At 54.5% G+C, this 8,668-nt stretch overlaps 1 long non-coding RNA gene across 1 annotated transcript; it reads right to left on the bottom strand.

Annotated features, from left to right (window-relative positions):
- Positions 1-2,467: 2,467 nt before the first annotated feature.
- LOC103627849 (uncharacterized) lies at positions 2,468-3,992 on the bottom strand. Its single transcript, XR_553856.2, has 2 exons — positions 3,618-3,992; positions 2,468-3,309 (listed from the first exon to the last, which is right to left on the bottom strand). It is a non-coding gene; the product is annotated as an uncharacterized lncRNA (long non-coding RNA).
- Positions 3,993-8,668: the final 4,676 nt, after the last annotated feature.

Below are 8,668 nucleotides of genomic sequence, written 5' to 3'. Positions count from 1 at the left end.
TTACAATCAGAAAAGTCAAACCGCCTGCTAAGAGCACGGTATTGTAATTACAGTGTTACGCGGAATATTCATCAGATAGTCGATGAACAGGATAGGACCGTAGTTTGGATTACCTACTTCGGACAGCCCTATAAGTACTTCTATCCTGCGCATAACGAGACCATACAGTTATCACCTAACACCTTACTACAATCTCACATAAGGCTTGTGTAAAGTGTAAACTTATATTTGCGGAATGCGACGAAATCTATCGTGTCAGCTAACGTTGCCGTGGACCTGCACCGAGGATCGTGCAAGTATGCATATAGATATGTTAAAGCCTGTATGCCCGCGACCAAAGACAGCAAGCGAAGCATATGAATATGAATGAGCCTACATCACCGTCTCATACTACACTTTAGGGCTTGATAGTGGCAAGTAAGTACTAATAAAAATAGGGACACTATAGCCTTCGCTTGCAGTGGTAGTCCTTTTTTTTTTTGTCCAGGTCTTGACATCGGGACTCGGCGATTTATCGGTTAATGTATGTACGTACGTAGGCATTGCGGACTCATGAAACAGCGCAGCGCCTTTCGCCGGAGCCCAACGCGGCGAGCATGGCAGCCGTTTTCAGCGCCGCACTGAACCGTCTCCAGTTCCCAAGCCTGGAGCCACCCACCTTCCAGACAGCAAAACACCAACGCGGCGTCATTGCGTGACAGCCCCCATGCAATGTCCGCACGGACACGCATACGGTGCAGGTACGCAGGGAAGCACCCGTACAATCCTCTACTCGGCGTAACACAGCGTACGTGCTTCCTATGCCCATGTTCGTGAGAGTTTTACTTAAAAAATTCGTTCTAAATTTTTCCACCCAAACAGATCTAGCTTCACGAGCACTAGCTTTTAAAAAATTAATTAGAGGTCAAATTAATAAAATTCATCGAGCTCCATAGAAGCTGCTTCAAAAACAATGTTTTTTATCTTCACGTGAAGCTGTACGAAAATTACCTATAATACCACTAGTTAGGCAACATACAACTTCCGTTCTCTATGCGACAACCCACTAATCATCAAAGATAATAAAAAAAAACTCACACAAATTAATTATACAATAGAAGATAGAGTTCATATGTAAGTCAAACGTTCTTGGAATCTATCTTAACTATTTGCTGGAGCTATTTTATGATGAAACTGGAAAACCAAAACTAACCGACCCTATATATTCATACATATCATACATATACATACAAGTAATGTACGGAGCAGCAGGAGACCGCACCTGCCACTGTTTGGTAGTAATTGAATACGAGCATTTGATCTGGGCACATGCGAGCCTGAGCGACCCGGTCAGGGCATGCCGAGCCAAGGCCATGCAGCAGGCAGGACTCTGCACGAGTCACTGTCTGGGTGTGCCAGGGAGGGAGCTCGTTTCGAGTACAAGGCCGCATTCATAAATCATAATCACCGTGATCAGGGCTGGAGGGCCCACGCTAACTTAAAGAGGGACGCATTCGTAATAATATATAAATCTGACACGCGACCAATGGGCCTTTACTCGGACGCCATCATTCGTTCGTCCCCGAGAGATCGCCGGCGGGGCCCGCGAACCAGTCAGTGGTGGGCGGCCACCGTCCGCGGCGAGGCCCGCGCGAGACGTGGTGGAGCTGGAGCGCGGCGTCCGCGTCCCGCCACGCTCCACGCACGCAGAGCGCGGCGGGGTCGAGGCGGTTGGGTTGGGAAGCTGAGCAAGCAAGCGGCCCACCGCCATGGCGATGATGATCCCCTCCTCCCGTCCTAGGGCGACGGAGCGCGCCCGCGCGCGGATGGAACGAAACGGCTGAGGGCACGCGGGCGGCCGCTTCTCCGTTTCCTCCGTCGCCTTGCGCTTGGAGCTTTGCTTCTGGCCATGGGGACCTGGAAACGGCCCGGCCGCCCATCGACAACCGTGGCGTGGAACCGAGGCCAGCCGACCAACCAAACGCATTTTGCTGCTGCCTGCCGTTGTTGATGCGCATGCTCCGAGCGGCCACCGGGGCTCACACACCGCGGGGGGAGCACAGCGGCAGGCCAGCAGCAAAATGCACACGATCCCAATTCTCCACCAAGCGTTCTAAACCGGGCAAACCACCAAGAACAGAACGAATTTGACGGGAGTGAGAGTAGTCTTGTATTGTAACGTCGAATTGGATACAGAAAAACGGGTATACAGTATACTAAGATCGTAACAAAATAGTAGCATGTCCTCGACATGTTCGTCTGTGTTTCAGTCAATGCTACAGCGGCGTCTTACCCGTGTTCATCACATTTCTTGGCCGACCAACACCACATCAGCAAACAGCAGCGTCCCACCCGTGTTCCTTGCCGAATCAACAAGGCGTGTTCGATAAAACGCCACGAGGTTAAGCCTCTCAAACCTAGCGCGTATATAAATCTATGTTAACGAGCCTTTATACCTTATATTGTCCATCTTAGAGGCCCCTTAGCGTTCTTACCAATCAACTCTTCATCATATAATCAACATTGGTCTCATCAATCAGAAACAAAAAAAGGCAACAAAAAAAAAAACAAGCACGCCACATCAAACAAGGAAGAAAAGGGAAAAAGAGAAAGAGAGAAGCAAAAAAAAAAATGATTGAGCCTATTGCGCCAATATCTTACTCCTACACCGCCGCAAGCGGACAGCACGCCTCGGGACAAGCAGATATCAGCTCCCCCACACCGTATCCCGTCATCCGCTCATCCTCGCCTTCGTCGTCTTCCTCCCCGCCCTCGTCGCCGTCCGCCTCCTGCTCCTGCAATGCCATTGCCACCGTCTCCGACACAGCACCAGGCGAGCTACAGGACCTCCAGGCCTAGTACAAGTGTGCAACGGAGTAGAGCAGGAGGAAAGCAAGCGCACGGTGGTTGCGAGAGCACCAGAGACGCGCTCTCCCTCAGCCTGGACCTGGAGCCGCTATTTATCGCACGCTCACACGCAGGATGCCTCGCTCTCCCTCCCAAGGCGGAAGCTTTCTTCTTTCTGAAGCCTTTTCGCTTTGTGCGGCGGGGAAGCTCTGCGCCTTCGCCCTCTCCTCCTCCTCCCGCCTTTATGCTTTCCACACAGCGCTTGACGTGAGAGGGGATCCTCCACCACCACCACCACCACCACCGCTAGCACCACCAGTCCACCACCCTTCCTCGCCGATAGCTGCCTTTCCTCCTCAGCTGGAGGACGGCGGGCCCACGGCGCCGAATCTACTTTTGGCTGGCCTCGCTGCGCAGCCCTGCTCCTCCACCTCCGACGGCTCGCCCGCTCTCTCCTCCATCATCCTCCTCCTCCTCCTCCACCTGCAGCAAGGAGAAGAAGAAAAAAGGCAGGCGTAAGTGCTGCGGTAAGCGACTCCATCGAGCAGCAGCCGGGTAAAGCAAAAGCGAGCAGGCAGGCGAGCTTTTGAACAGTGCAGAGAGCACATGCACAGACAGACAGGCGGGCAGAGGGAGGATCAGAGAAAACGACAGGCGGCTTGTGGCGCGGCGCAGTAAACAAATCCACGCGGGCAACGTTTAGATTGCAGGATGCTGCCGAACTTTTTAGAGCCTGCCTGCCTGATGCAATGCGATGCAATGCAAGGACTGGACGGCCGGCATGCACGCACCGCTTTAGACCGAGAGGAGATGGTACGCGTGCCGGAGCCAGGAGGCGGGAGACGAGGCGAGGTGCGTGAGGGAGGACGACGCAGCGAGGAAGTGGGAGCAGCTAGCTGCAGCAGTGGGTAAGTTTCACTCACCAACTTTTCCACTCCCGCTCGTTCCTTCCTTCCTTCTTTCTTTCCTGTGCAACTGCAACAATGGCTTCCCTTCCTCACTCTCTCTCTCTCTCTATACCTCACTCACTCACTCACACGGAGCTAGCTGAGCCTGCTGCCTTTGCTTTCTCTCTCTAGCTACTTGAGTTTTTGTTCGCTTCTCCCACCCACCCACCCTTCTCTTTTCTCCAGCAGCAGCGGGGGCTGGGGGGGCTTTCTTTGAAGTGTCCAATCCACACGAACTGAAATAGGGCGCCTAGATATGCGCGGCAAGGCAGCGAGCCTGCGCGAATGACTGTCCTGCCCCCGCGCCCCACGCCGCGGCCAGGGCGAGTCGCCAGGGGCAGAACCGGCCGCCGCATCGAAGGGCGCACTCTCCCCCGGGCAGGCAGGCAGGCAGCCGTCCCCTCATCGCCCTCGCCGTCGCGCTGGGGAAATATACTACGTACGTGGGGTGGGGGCCCAGTGTCAGTCCCCCAGCGCGTGCAGCGCAGGTGCAGCCTGCTTGCTGGTACAGTACCAGCAGCAGCAGTGGGGGCGGCAAGCAAGGCAGCTGACCGACCGGCCCGCCAGTAGGCAGCAATACTGACTGCCATTGCCATCCATAGTAGTATTTTTTACCTCGCCGCTGTGGCCGACGGTAACGGTAAAATCTTTGGGTACGACGAGTATTTATATTTACTTACCGCTGTAGTAGCAGACTAGCAGCGCTGGTTAACAGCAGTTCTTGTTGTTTTCACTGCTGTTATCGAATTGAATACAGTGTGTGATGGTAGGTATCACTAGCAACCATTCTCTCCCTTCTTTTTTTTACCTGTCATACTAACTAGTTCTGCGTGCGTGTCTTAGCTGATTTTTGTTTTAATTTGACAATCAAATTTAAATTATGTATGCATATAAGATTTGTACTTTTAGATGAACGACTGACTATAGCCGTAGACAGGGAGACAGTGGATGGGGGCTTGGATCGTCGGCGTATAGGCGTAGTAGATGAACGAGTGGTAGCAGTAGTTGGGACTTGGGAGTCGGCACGGCAGGGGCAGCGCATGCAGTAGAGCAGGCCGCGGTGGTGCGCCCATGTGCCCGCCTGCCCCAGGCGACCGCATCCCAACACCAGGCGCGACCACCAGGAGGATGAGGAGGGAGGGACTACCGACTACGGGGACCAGTGCTCTCGCCCGCCCGCTCTTTCTACTCATCAATCCACTCCCTGCACGGCAGCTCCCACACCCAACGGCCAAAGGGGAATGAAGACTACCGCCGCGGCTACACATACGTCTCGTCTACCACCGCGGCTACACACCTACACGCGTACAGTACGTAGTACATGTGCGGTAGGTACCGCAGGTAGCAGACCGGTCCCCGCCCGGTTGCGGTCCGGGCCAGGCTCCAACTCCGATCCACCCACACCAGCCATGCTACCCAGCCCGCGATCACCCCCAATCTCCGATAAGTATGCGCAGTTAAATACAGACAAGCTAGCCCTGGCGCAGTGCAGTGCTGCAGCCTGGCGGCTTGCACCGGTAAACTGGGCTTACGCAAGCCAGCCATATGGGCATGTCAATGCCATGCTAAACATGATGACATCCCGGCCGGCGCGTGCGACGGAGGCGCAGCAGGCGAGTTGGTAGGAGTAGGACGCGTCGGCGTCGGCGTCCGCTCCGCCGAGCCTCCCCGCCGAAGCCCGAACAGACCTCCATCCATCGTCCCGGGGCCAGCCAGCAGCGTGCGTGTGTGTTACGTACGTACGTACCTCTGGGCCTCGTCGGTCGGACGGAGACTCCACATGGAAGATGCAGCAAACGAGAGCAGCAATAACTCGCGGCCGTGTTCTCCTCCCGGAACACCGATGCAGCAAGCCTCGTGCGTGGTCCTTCTCTCGCCTGCAGCGGCAAGAGAGCCCTAGCTACTACCAGCTGCTACTGTGCTAGATCGAGCTCGGGATGGATGGAGCGACCCAGGATATGATGCATGGATCGGAGCAGTGGAAGTGGTAATGCATGGCAAGCAGCCACCGATCGGTCCATGTCGCTGTGACCACTGACCTCACCGCCCCCCACCTCCGCCTCCGCTGCTCTGCAGTTTGCAACCCCTATGTATATATGGGACGACTGTGGGAGGCAGGCAAGGGGGCATGGAGGTGGCGCCTGGCGAGAACGAGATGCATGGCTCTACCGCCTCTACCCAAAGCCATGGTAAGTAAAAACCTCTCTCTCCCGGTCCCGGGCCCCGTCGCCGTCGCCGTCGCCCATCCGGGGGCCGGCTAATCTAACCATGGCCAGCCACGGCAGCAGCTAGCTGCCGTTGAAAAGGTAAGCTGGCCATGCATGCCCGCCCTCTCACTCACTGCGCGTCCAGAGCGTGCTCCTGCGTGCGCCACCACGGCACGGCACCTCTGAAGCCGCTGCCAACGCGGCACGCTGCGACGGGCCTCGGAGGCCGCAGCGCGGCGGGAAGGGATGGGACGCCTGCCGGCCGGCCGGCCAGTACGGTCCGCTTAAGAAAATACTCACTCCTACTACGGAGTAGGAGTACTGTGCTCCGCTGCAGTGCAGGGGCAGGCCGCAAATGTACTGCGTACGTACTCCGCGCTGGCTATAGGACTTGTTTGGCAGTTTATTTTCAGCTTCTTCACAAATTTAAGCAGAAATTCACCCAAACAGCTAGCTTCTACAGCAGCTTATCAGTTCAGCTGCTTCTCAGAATACACTAAAAGCAGCCAACAAGCAGAAGCTGCTTTTCACCAGCTTATCAGATAAGCTGCTTTTGCAACAAGCAGCAGCTGTGCCAAACAGGACCATAGTTGGGGGCCGAGGCCGACGGGTCACTTTCCTCAGTTATGGCGCTGCTTAGCTTACGTGCTCCGGCCGGCCGGTCGCCTGACAGGTTCACTCTGGGCTTTGGCCGGGCACGCGCGGGCGACGGCGATCGGTCCGGTTGCGGTGGGCGGTGGCGGACGGAGGACGACCGACCGACCGGTCCACGGCTGCATGGGCTGGCCCTGGCCTGGCCCTGGCCTTTGCTGCAGCCTGCCTGCAGCTGCTACTGCATGCGCTGTGCGAGCGCTAGTAGTAGTCCTAGCAGCGGTGGCACACAGTGGCTACTACTGGCTCAGCAGCGCGCACCTGCACTGCTTCTGCATGCTCCGTGCTCTCTTCTCCTCCCCTACTACTAGCGCAGTTTAGCGTCGCTTGGACGACCGGCCCTATATATGCGAGCACTGTACATGGCCACGGCTCCTGATGTTCACTTGCATTGTGCCTTGCCTGACATCCACCCACCAACCTGGACCTCTGCAGTAGTGACTCACTCCCTTGACGGGTCTCTCTCTCGTGGTCCGCGTTTCCTTCCGGTTGAGGCACCCCGGGCCGTTCTTCTCTCTACCCCTTTTCTGCACCCTGCAAGAGCTATGGTATGATTTCCTCTCTCAGTTGTAGCTGCTGCAGCAGCAGTAGCACAGGAGCAATGCTACAGCAAACACGCCACCGCTATATATGTTTTCAGAAAATAAAATAAACCTGCCCGTATTATTGTAGATCGAAACCTCTGCGGTACGTGTGCATGTAACTGTAGCCAGGCTTAGACGTTGGGAGCCCGAAACATGCAGCGAGGCAGCGAGCTCAGCTCTCACGTGGCACACCGAAGCAAAGCGTACGTCGGGGGGCCTGGCCGGCTGGCCTGGCTGGTTGGTTCATGACCCGGGCCGGGCAGCAGAACTAGGCGCGGCGCCCTGCGACTGCGAGCGTACCCGCCGCGGCTACTGGAGCCCTGCACCTGCTGCAACTGTGCGTGCCCTTAATTGGACCGCTCTCGCTCTACTACTACGTAAGATAAAACTTGGGAAGATTAAACTTGACAACTATGCCCCTTTTTTTTTTGTCCTCGGGAGCATCTACCTGACTAGCTTCGTTTTCCTTTACGTTCCGTTTGTTCCTCTACTTTATGTTCTATCACTTATATATATTGTCAGATTGTAATAACTTATTATATGTACATAAAAAATAAATACATTTATATAATAAATGATCGTTTAATAAGGTAATTATTTATTTTTATTATTAACTACTAGATGTATGTCCGTGCTTTGTCACTGAGTCAATAAGTATTGATAACATACATTAATGTAGAAGCACTATTTATCGTTATATGCTCTCGTTATTAAAATGTTCGTATGTTTAGAGTTGTACTCGGATGCTTCGTCTAGCTGACGAAGATGACAGACGGGTCGCAGCAGCACTCGTCGATCAAGCAGTAGCAGCACAGCGCGACCAGGCTATAGATTAATCAATTAGATGACGCATGTATGTGGATGTGAGGCCTTGGACTGTAGGTCACGCCGCCTCCTTCGCCCACGCCGCAGCCTCGTCGTGCGGGGGCAACCATTGTCGTGGCCTCGTCGTGCAGGGGAAGCCTAGTCCACGAGGGGTTAGGGAAGCGTGCGGGCAGGACGGGGGGGGGGGGGGCACAGTATCGGCTCCTATATGGGGCGGAAGGGTGGTTTGTGCGTGCGCAGAGAGCGAGACAAGGGAGGGTGAAGTTATGGTAGTGTCACAGTCTACACTATTGACTTAATATGTAGTAGAGAACTAGAGATAGAGATTACAGGTACGGTGCGGTCAGCGCCGGCCCTGGCGGGGGTCGAGCAGTGCCCCCGACCAGGGCCCCCAGATCAGTGGGGCCTCACCTATGTAATAGATATCGGTATATATTATATATTAATATATAGCATACATTATATAGGTATACATGCTACTTCTATAAAAATTTTAAAGGTCTAATTATAAGTCAAGAACACGACAACAACAAGCAAGTAAAGTTATGCATAACCTATCAATCTTGATTTCGAGACAACTATGTTTGACGTTTCATCTCTATCTCTCGCACAGTTGTAGATAGACAAG

The sequence above is a fragment of the Zea mays genome, chromosome 5 (assembly GCF_902167145.1).
Source record: "Zea mays cultivar B73 chromosome 5, Zm-B73-REFERENCE-NAM-5.0, whole genome shotgun sequence".
Lineage (NCBI taxonomy): Eukaryota > Viridiplantae > Streptophyta > Magnoliopsida > Poales > Poaceae > Zea > Zea mays.
This window is presented reverse-complemented; position numbering and strand designations above follow the sequence as displayed.